This window comes from Manduca sexta, chromosome 24, assembly GCF_014839805.1.
Source record: "Manduca sexta isolate Smith_Timp_Sample1 chromosome 24, JHU_Msex_v1.0, whole genome shotgun sequence".
NCBI classification, from domain to species: domain Eukaryota; kingdom Metazoa; phylum Arthropoda; class Insecta; order Lepidoptera; family Sphingidae; genus Manduca; species Manduca sexta.
Genome location: NC_051138.1, coordinates 13,934,762 through 13,946,156, shown reverse-complemented (window position 1 = coordinate 13,946,156; position 11,395 = coordinate 13,934,762). Strand labels below are relative to the sequence as shown.

Below are 11,395 nucleotides of genomic sequence, written 5' to 3'. Positions count from 1 at the left end.
TGATGACCAGAGACAGACAGATCAAGAAAATAGTCGTATTGCTATGTCAGAATTGCGTTCTTTAGTGAGTGACAATGTAGGAGATAGGCTAAATTATTTATTCAATAAATGCTTTTTTATTAAATACGGATTCGATTTGTTTGTTTTAAAATCATTTTATACAAAAGATTAGGTCTTTTATTTATCCATGAGGTAGTATGAAGTCTGCCGGGTCAGCTAGTGTTTTATAAATGTTGTGGAAAAATAAATACAGTTTGTGTAGTGATCAAAAATTTTATTGTTCTTAAATATTACAATCTACACTTTCCTTTATAATTTCCGTTGTAATACGTCGCACAATTTGTGTCACTCTGTCGCACAACGGATGTAATTTACAACACGAACTAACCTAAAAAAAATCATAACATGTAAAGTAATAAATATAGCCTTCAAAAACTGTCATAGTTCAACAAAGACATGATTGTTGTGTATGATTTAAAACAAAAACTCAGGACAACTATTTAATTAATGATAATTCCAAGGAATAAATCTTACCTTTTCTTAACGACAAACAGTCTGCTCCAACACGTTCTTCCAACTAACACGAAAAAAAGATGGCGGAATTGTTCAGGAATGTGTCAAGTACGATGAGCTAGTATTGTCACTTTAAATAAATTAATTCTTTATGGTAGATTATAAACAAGACCAGGAAATATCGCGTTACACAACTGACGTGTTACAAGAGAATAAAATTTGGGACACCTCTTAAGTTGTTAATATAAACAATACGGGGTGATTAATTGTAGTTGTTGTCGTTTTTTTTCGTAGTTAATATCCTATAGAACAAGATATATACGAAAAATAAAAAGTTATAATGATAAAAAATTATATGTGTAATGATTTGTGTAGAGTGGGCGTATGCGGACACCAACAAAATGTATGGAATGAAAAAGTCGAACATTTTTTATTTTAATGTGGAAAAATAAATACTAGAAATATGTTTATGAAAAAATTTGACATAATAAAAAATTATACGTACTATATTTCATTTTTATAAAAAGTAGATTTATTATATTTTTTTTATTTTTTTTTAACTCTTCGGACACAAACATTTTACAAAATGCGCTAAAAATATGAGCCTTACCCTTTAACAATTGTAATAAATAAAAATAAAAAAAATATATAAAGACCTTTTATTTCTTGACAATTAAAATATATATTATAAAATTTGACAAAATAGATTTAAAGTTGCTATTAAATCAAATCAATATTATTAACGTTTTGTGCGAAATTCATAGTGATATTTTTAATGACAGAGCAAGATACCACTTTAGATGCAGGCCTCCCCTAGAGATAGTCATGCGTCCATGTAACTTACTACCGATACCTAATATCTACCACTTAAGTGTGTGATACCGTGTGTAAGTGTGTCTACCCATCGTGTTTTTTGCCTTAGAAACAATAAATGGGTGATACTTTGTAACTGAGAGTTCGAAATTTTGGTTATAGGCTATGATGTTGATCAGCTCTTCGTATCTGCTTTATTCACCTATACTATCCTTTATTATATACTGCCCACTGCTGAAATCGGGATTCCTTTGCTACTGAGACGGTTTAAACCTTAGTCCATCACGCTGGTCTAGTCTGGGCATTCTTATAAAAATAAAATATTGTAGTACTGCGTTCCATTCAACTGCATATAGTCTGACTTAGGTCTCTATCCGAGTTCGGTGGCGGCACGCCCGTTCTGCGGTCGTGTTGAGCGGACTGATCTCTGCAACTTTGTAATGTGCTTACATATTGTGTATGAATATATAGAATTCTACTACTTGGTGGCATAGTCGTATTGCGGAATAAATGTGGTCTCGGATTCAAAACTGTGTCGGGTAAAGTGATGTAAGTTTTTGCTCAGGCCGTTATTGGCTATCAGGAAATCCTTAGCGGAAACCTATGTGCAACAATAGACTTCAAGTAGCTTAAAATAGCGTAGTATGGATTGATTTTAACTCTCCTTACTCCTTAGAGGGTAGAAAGTATGTGCTTCCTCTCTAACCGAATATCGGCCACAGCAGGCAATCTCACCAGAGATCAGCCAAGTACGTAAGACATATTATAGTACCCAAGTGTATGCGCAACACACAGGTGCACTCTCTGTTCCTTCACTCTCATAGTTCGATGAGACGGCAATCCGACATGACCGGAGACAGATCAGGCGCAGGACCAACGGCTTTACGTGCTTTTCGAGGTACAGGGGTATCACACCGCCAACTTCCTGACTCCGAGTTGCGACTGAGTAATTTGTAAGATAGAAAAACCCAGTCACCATTGCTTTCGCTCGATCCGGGATTCAAACCCAGGACCTCAGTGCGGTAGTCGTACTCGTACTCGTTAGAGAGCATGTATGCAGGTATAGAAGGCTAATGGATAGTTTTGCAACTAATTGCTTGAGATATCTGTGGTTTCACGTTAAAAAACAATTTGGGGCCTTAGATTGCACTTAACGGTCGCTGATTGCTGCAATTGTGTGTCTGGGGAATTACATTAAAGTGCATTCTAAAGTGATAATTTCGTTGCGTACGGGTTTGGACAAAGACTCAATGGAGTTGATTTTATATTTTATACATAACTTGGAACATTTAATAAAACTATGCCCCTCCGTGAAAATGGTGGCTGCCGAATCTCAGAATCGTTGGGAGAAACTTTAAGGTTATAGCTTAAGGTCCATTTTTCATACATTTTGTTTCACCTTTAATCTGGGTAACTAAACAAGTATTGACAAGTAAAGAATTTAAATTCACGTCTAGTTAGTGATTAGTTCTTGCAGTTGAAAGAAAAACGTAAAAATAATTAATATGCATGGATATTTCGGCCTTTAAAATTTAATATAGGAACGTTTTCAAATTCAACGGTTTCTGAGTTTATTTCAACCTGCGGACAGTTTCACAAACGTCCCTGTTTATAATAAAGGAGTAAGATAGTCATAAATTATCATGTTACCCAAAAAAAAAACAATAAAAATTAACACAAACCACAAACAAACATATTATGATACCTTAACCAGAACATTTCATTTGTTTCGAGCCAACAAAGTTTCACTTTGACATGCCGTGTAAGGGGCGAGTAGGGCTGCCACGCGTTGGGAATGTTAATGATAATACTAATTCAGGGCTACAGGCCTGCTTATTGGATAAACTTTACTCTTCGGAATACTTGAGGGTTTTTTTACTTACTTCAATTTCGAAGAATAAAATGAGTTCGAACAGGCTGGCATAATCGCGTCGACTGACGAGGAATAATCTCTTGCCAGTCTACATTCTATCTGAACTCAACTGCACTTATAATCGCGTGCAGAAGAATATGGCGTCTCCGTTCAAAAAGTAATATGAGAATTTTCCTCTTTCGTCAATTAAGTATAGCCTAATTTAAAGATCATAAAATTTGCCATGTTAAGTGCGTCTCTATCTAATCTCACTGGGAAAGCGTGAACTTATAAGCTTATTACAGTGAGGAATCATTTTGAACCGATCAGAGTTTCAGACACATGTCCCTAACTCACCAATTAACAGACTGCAATTCGTGCATTTTAATAAGTTAATTAAAGTTAACTGCGATTACCGGACTCCGGTTCCGTGGACGCATTTGATCACAAATTGTTATCTTGGAATCTAGCTCTGGTATGTTTTGCCCATAGTTAACTTTATGCGTTTACTATAAGTTTCATTTAAGCTTGGCGGATTTCAAACTATAACAACGCATGGCAAACACTGTTCTTGTTCTCCAAATTCATTAGTATAATATATAAATTGTATGGTGTAACTTACTTGACCTGATGGCATGGACTTTTGAGACCTAAGTTACCTATTAGGTCTTGATATTCATATATTTGGTAACACACTTATTATAAACTTAACGTAGGTATTTGTATTTAACCGTTGAAGGAACGCAACGATTACCTTCATAAAGCTTAGTAACTATTTTGTCATTCGAACCGACATAAAACAATGCCTGGCGGCAAAAATAAACAAAGCGAATAACTACCTAATCATACAAGGAACCTAGCATTTGTAATACCATCAATACGGCGACGTAAATAAGTGTTCTTATAAAAATCGATGAATTCGTTGACTTTCCGATTTGTCCGGATTAATAAAGATTAAGTACGCGATGGCCTAGTTGGGAATGAAACAGATTTCCGAGTAAAAATCAGCTTCAAAACATAAGGCATATACTTTCGAATGATCGAAGTTACAGTTGCATTTTATGTCAATTATCGGTCGCTTTAATCGTGAAGGAAAACATAATGAGGAAACCTACACGCCTAAGAATCCTCCTTAAGTATTTCGAAAGTATGTGAAGTCTGCAAAGCCGCAGTAGGTCAGCGTAGCGAAGAAGGCCTAAATCCTCTAGACGGCACTAACGTCGTACAGATGGCCACAGCATTTTAGGCCCTCTAGTAGCGGGAAAGTTATATGACGGGTGCGAAGTCGCGAGTCGCACTTTGTTATTCTATCCTAAAATATATAAAAGCTGAAGATATTGTTTGTGTGTTTGAACGCACTAATCTCAGGAACTGCTAAACTGATTTCGTTATTTTTATCTTTAGTTAATATTCCGCAAGACATATGTTAGCCGGAATTGTTCCTCTTGAGAAGTTCTAAAAAAATATTATAAAACAAAGTCTCCCGCCTGTGTCTTCTTGTCTGAACGCGATAAACTTAAAAACTACCGAACAGATTTCGATGAAATTAAATATGGAGATAGCATAAGTCTTTGCAAAGGGCACGGCCTACATTTATTCAGGAAAAAAAAGAGCCACGAGTAATAATTATGAATCCCCCCTAGCCGAATTTCAGCCATGGCGGCCAATCTTAACGGAGATCAGCCAAAGTACGCAGGATATATTATAGTAAACAAGTGCGTGCGCAATACACAGGTGCAATCTCTGTTCTTTCAATCTCACAGTCCGGTGAGACGGCGATCCAACCTGACCGGAGAGGGATCAGGCGCAGGACCAACAGTTTTACGTGCTTTCCGAGGCCCGGGGTATCACACCGTCAACTTCCTGACTCCGAGCTGCGACTGAGTAATTTTTGAAATGGAAAAACCTAGTCACAATTATTTTTGGCCCGACCCAGGATTCGAACGCAGGACAGTACTTGTACCGTGTACAATTAAAACTACGCCACCTAGACTGTCATATAATCATAATCAATAATTATATAAACAAGGTACCAATACAGACGCACAGAAAACCCCAAAGTATGGAAAATAAACAAGGTTTTCCGTCGAATAGGAACTTTATTGAATAGAGTTAACACGTTAGACAACTGTATTAGACTAGCACACATTGCTTAGTAACAGTCCATTGTTATTTTATTCCAAATACGAGGATTGAACACCAATTGCCAGTACACATACAAAAGGCATTCGCGGCACGTATCGAGGCTGTTAAACACAAGCACCACGTTTTATTGTTAACGCTGTACAAACGTGTTATTGTTTTCATTATTTACTTATGTGTTCAGTTTATTTCAATTAGTGTTGTTTATTGTTTCGCTGTTTTTCATTAATTGTTTCTAAATATCTTCGTAAATCAGGTGTTCATAAATATTAATATTGTCATAAATAGTACTATTAAATAAGGGAAGGCATAGAAGAATATGAAAGCTGTTATGCATTACCGTTTTAACTTAAACTACACAGGATCTGATGCGAGAATTCCAATTACTCTCAGCCCTGACAGTCTCTAGGGTTTTCCGAAGAAGCCTTATTGGATGCCCAACAATGCAATGATCATATGAAATGTTAGCTGGCTGTGTTGTTGAGTGTGGGTGTGAGATTTTGAAAACCCCTAAATCTTCTCCTGCCATTTCTACTTTCTACTATTTTCCTTAAAGGCCGGTAGCAGATCTATATTTGCTCTCCGGATTTGCGTGTGAGAGTGACAGAGAGAGAGAGAGAGAATTTAGTGTTAGAGATCGATTTAATCGTTTAAAATAAAAGCTTTAGGTTCTACTATAATTGTGGAGCAAACGTTCGATTCAATATTGAAATTCCAGAATTATCAAAGCCCAAGCAGTTCCAACGTAAGAACAAATTTAATCAAAAATAAGAGTTTTTTTTCTATAACCCCAAATTGATTTGCGTTTGCGAATGTACTTTTTAGTTTTCAATTAATTTTAAATGAATTCAATGATAATTGGGTACCTTTAATGATTCTAGTGTTCGTTTTGGAATGTAACAATTGAAGAAATCTTCTATTCTGCCAACCATTAAAGGAGCATGGTCTTCTCGTACTAGTTGACATTTTGCTAGGACTTCTTTTCACCTAACACCAAATGTAGACAAACCACTTCGTTGTAATTAAATAATAACAATAATAAAGACCCTCGACCCACATCTTCAGAACCTCAATTGGCCGTTGGGTCGGAGGCCAGATGCAGAAGGCAGTATTGCTGGACACGGCGCGCATTGTGAGAAGATTCTTCACTTTGAATCCCTAACCGCCGGTGGCTTGGGTCGTGAGCTTCGCCATCTGAACGGTCATTACTTTTTTAAGAATATATATCTAAAAATGTAAAAAGAACATTTAAAGTAACGAGAATACTAATAATAAATGGGGGCGTGGGATTAATTGTAAAAGTGTTTAAATAAGTTTGATCTTCTGTAATTGCAAGGCTGTATCAGTGTATATATTGGCTGTCTGGTTTCAGGGTATAACACTTTTATCTATTCTATTTATTTTTCTACCTCTGAGTCGTGAATAATGAAAATAAACATAATATTTGAGAAAAATAAAATCATACAAATATTATCTCAAATTATATTTTTATTATATCTAAAACCGCTATTCATGACCATTTACAAAATATAATTTTATTTTACTTCAATATAAAATAATTTTGTATTTTAAAATGAACACTTCGTGTGCGGTAATTTTCCTCTATATTTTACGACAAAAATTATTACTTTTATGTTGAATTTATTAAAGCAATTTTTCTTTTCATAACTTTTATAGAATAAAAGCAACATATTTTTAATATTATATCTATGACATAGTAGACGTCTGCACTTAAATTATTAAATATTTTGTACGTTCTATTTGCCCAACTGTAAAACAATATCATTTTATATTTAGTATATATGCTAAGGTGATTTGGGCATTTGGAGACGATGGATGATAGGAGACTGACAAGAGAATTTATAAGTCAAATGTGAACTTTCGAATGTCAGGTATTTGACATTTTTAGTAATGACCAGGTCAAAAGGACCTTGAACCCGCCGGAATACATGAAAAGATAGGTGAAGGTGGAAGAAGCGAGAGAAGTATGCCAGAATCGTGCAAAGTGGCAATCCGTAATCTCTGCCTACCCCTGCGAGATTATGCCGTGATACTATGTATGTATGTAAGTATATGTTTTTTTATGCTTTCATAATTAACTTCATCGTGTACATACTCACAAAAACCAAAATTAAATTATAATAAAACGATTGTCACTCACTATTTCTAATCCATTGGCAACATTACACAATCGCATACTCACGCAAAAACACATACTAAACTCAACAAACAGACCGTACATTCACGCAGTACAATATATGAAGCAGGAAGGAGCCGTAGATCAGGGTTGCCACAAGCACGCTGTAGGGCTGCGCAATTACCGCGCGTCTGACTGATGATGATACTCCACGCGGAACAACGCGGCAATCCTTTTGTGTTAAATGAAAACACGGCAAATGAACAGGGCCTTACTCTATGCCACGTCATTTTGACAGTGTGTAACAAGCAAACGCACCGCATCGCGTTTAAGATAAGTGGCATACAGAAAACAGATAATTTCACGAAGATGATTCGGTCGGGATATGCTGCATGCCGGCCTGTTTGAACCGGATATACACAGGCTGATCCCGAAACGCGACACACTTACATGGGCCACTATGACGGGTTTTAACACCTTGTGTACGGTGGTCGCTATCCGGATATGAAATATTTCCTACCACCAGCAAACCTCTAGATTAATAGGTATTGTTTGTTAACCTTAGCAGCCTAAAACCTACATTCGTCAAACTAACTCCGTCATAAATCACAACAGATTTATTATTGATAGCATGCTATATCCACAGGACGCACGACGACCTGAGGCGAGTTCAAATTGTTAACAAAATGATAACATACGACAGGTTGTTTTGCATCCAGTTAAAATGAACCAGTAGTCTGGCACAATTTAGTTTAGAAATGTTATGGAAGTAACGATCGTTCCATTATTCTTGGTTTTTTGACGTAATTAATAAAAATATTGAAAATTCGTTGATGCCATTTTGCGTCACGCTCTGAGGAATAAAAGGAGATACAATTTGCACGGTAACTTATCTGAATGGTTCCTACGAGAACCTATTTATTAATTTCAATAGGCTAGTTATGTTTAATTTAGTTTATTATTTTGTATACAGCAGAAAATGTTATGAAAAAAAATCTTTTGTCAAATCAGCATCAAAATTGGTTGAAAAATAAAGCAGTTATTTGAATATTTGAAATATTGTTACGAGCAAAAGTGATGGGGTTATCGCGCTGTCCTTTTCTCATTCACCCAGCGTTATGGCTGGTGGCACTGGGTGACGTCACATGTCACTATTACTGTAATTTGACAGCTTCCCTTTCCGCCAAATTTTAAAGCTTTATAACTTATTTATTATTGCGTGGATTCTGAAAATTGTTATTTCGATATATTTTGGAAAAGTTGTCAACTATCCTATTTGTTACTATATTCATCTTTTGTTCAATTTGACTATTATATATAATATTTTTAATTATTAAGAATGCAAGAAAAAGTCATTTTTTACAGATTCGAACTCGGGACATCAGAGCGGTGGCCGTATCGCGCATGCAATAGAACTACGCTATCAAAGCATTCCAACTACTTGTCATGTCTGAAATATTCATGTTTCTTACGGCGCTTATTCGCAAGACTCAGCTTGTCTGCAAGTGGAGTAAAAACGACTTTTTATATAAAAGCTTATTCTATCTATACCTGCCCGAAGATACGTCGTGTAATTTCCATACGAGGAAAGAGGATAGGGCAATATGCAAGTTGATTTCCGTAGTACGGTGGCTCTTATGTCGTGCGGTGGGCGGACAAATTATTATGATGGATTATCTTCAGTTAACCTATGTGCTTTGGGTTGTTAGAATTTTATTGTGGCCTTAGAAGTTTTGATGAACTATCGTAGAGAAGAAGCACACGCCTGAGATCATGTTTTAAATTTAATTAGATAAAATATTGTGTGTGTTCTTTGTGAATTATCGCTTGCTTTAAAGGTGAAAGAAAACATTGTGAGAAAACCTGCATACGTCAGAAATTTTGAGAGTATGTGTAGTCTACTAATCCGCCCTAGGCCAGCGTGGTGGACTAAGGCCTAATCTGTCTCAGTAGTAGAGGAGGCTCGTGCCCAGCAGTGGGACAGTATACACTACAGGGCTGCTATTATTTATTTATTATATATTTAATTAGACCAGAACCCAAAAGTCTAGCGGACAGCCTTTAAGACACTGTGCGCTCATTCTCTGTATATCGAACTATCAAGGGCTAAACATTTTTACTTTGGATAAGTGAGAAAATGTAAGTAGATCTTGACTTTTCGGACGACCCGCACCTTTGTCCCCCCGTGACTATGAAGTCTGTAAAGTCTTCGAAATGTCGAGAGAAAATTATTATATAAATAATCCGAAAAATAATTTTATTACTACGGCAAGACCAGGTTTGTAGCTTGGCCAGAAATAAAAATTCTTGCCATGTTGAGATAAAATACGGAACTTATTTCTTGTACGGACAACGTGAATGTTAAAACGAAATAGCAAAAGTTGAGCTCCTAAAGCACGTTTTCAATTTGTCTGGTCAGATTATTAAATAATTGTTGGAGATTGTAACCTTCGTCGTGACTTATTATTTTTTATATGTTCTATTTTTAGAACTAATTGTATTTTGTTTGCCATAGTTACTTCTCTTTAGTCCGAAATAAACAGAAATAATTACACTCATGTCAATAACATCTTTTACTAACTTTATTTAATTACTAAGAACATATACCATATTTACAACACGTTATCAGCACGAACGCTTAGTTCTTAGTTTTTTTCACGTTATTTGGTAAAATAAAGTTGAATATATTTTTTGTGTGACTAGGAAATAGTAATAGTCTGAAAATGTCACATGAATCTGGAGATGTTTCGAGTGTGAAAAATTCCCCGTCGTCGAGCTCATCTTTTACATTTCATGTTTGAGGAATAAAGATGGATATCCTACATGGAAATTTAAGATGCGCAATTACCTTATGCATGAGGATCTGTGGGAAACAATCGGTGGATACCCAAATGGAGACACAACCCCTGCCTCTACAAAGGTACGCAAAGACGCAAAGGCATTAGCAAAGATATGCTTATCAGTAGAAGGTGCAGCGATAACCCATATAAGATGTGCGAAAACTGCATCTGAGGCATGGACTTGTTTGCAAAAAGCCTTTGAAGATAAGGGAATAGGACGAAGATTATTTTTGGAGCGTAGACTGTACAGGTTGAGTCTATCAGAGTTCAAAAATATTGAACTATATATTAACGCAGTTATGTCAACCGCACAGGATCTTGCGGATATTGATGTAGTCATAGAGGACAAGTCTATTGCTGCAATACTTTTGGGAGGTCTAACTCCAAGGTATGAACCTCTCATTATGGCTTTAGAAAATTGCAATGTAGACGTGACTACAGAGTTGGTGAAAACAAAACTGCTTAATGAAATGTCCAAAGATGTGGCTACATCATTAGACTCTGTCTTTCATGCGAAGAAGAAGCCTAAGTCAATGAAGAAGAATATAGTTTGTTATGAGTGCAAGACACCTGGACATAAGAGACCAGACTGTCCACAGAGAAACAAGAAGGAGAAAGGCAATGCGGTAAATACCAATGATACGATATTTACAAGTCTTAATACTTCTGGAAACCCAAGAAAGGACATAATTTATGTAGATTCAGGTTGTACTAGACACATGACTTCTAGACGGGACTGGTTTCAGAATATCTCGATACAGAATCAAGGTACTGTTACTGTCGCAAATGGAGAACAGATTAAGTGCTGCGGAATTGGAAATATTTCAATAAACACGCCCGAGAACGTGGTCAACAATATTAGTGATGTTGCTTATATACCAGATTTGAAAGCTAGTTTGTTATCTGTATATAAAACTGTTGAAAAGGGTTTTATTTGTGTTTTGATAAAATGGATGTAACTTTTATAAATCTGATACTTTTAATTTTACAGGTGAATCTGTTGCTCATGCCTCGCCCTGTGGTGGACTGTACGTTTTAGATGGTACTGTAAATGTTTCCGAGAATGTGGCGGATAATTTTTGACACAAGATGTGCACT

General features: G+C 36.0%; 1 long non-coding RNA gene across 1 annotated transcript; it reads right to left on the bottom strand.

The window, feature by feature from the left end:
* Positions 1–257: 257 nt before the first annotated feature.
* On the bottom strand, positions 258–856 carry LOC115451368. The gene is made up of 2 exons (XR_003939362.2): positions 535–856; positions 258–388 (listed from the first exon to the last, which is right to left on the bottom strand). It is a non-coding gene; the product is annotated as an uncharacterized LOC115451368 (long non-coding RNA).
* Positions 857–11,395: the final 10,539 nt, after the last annotated feature.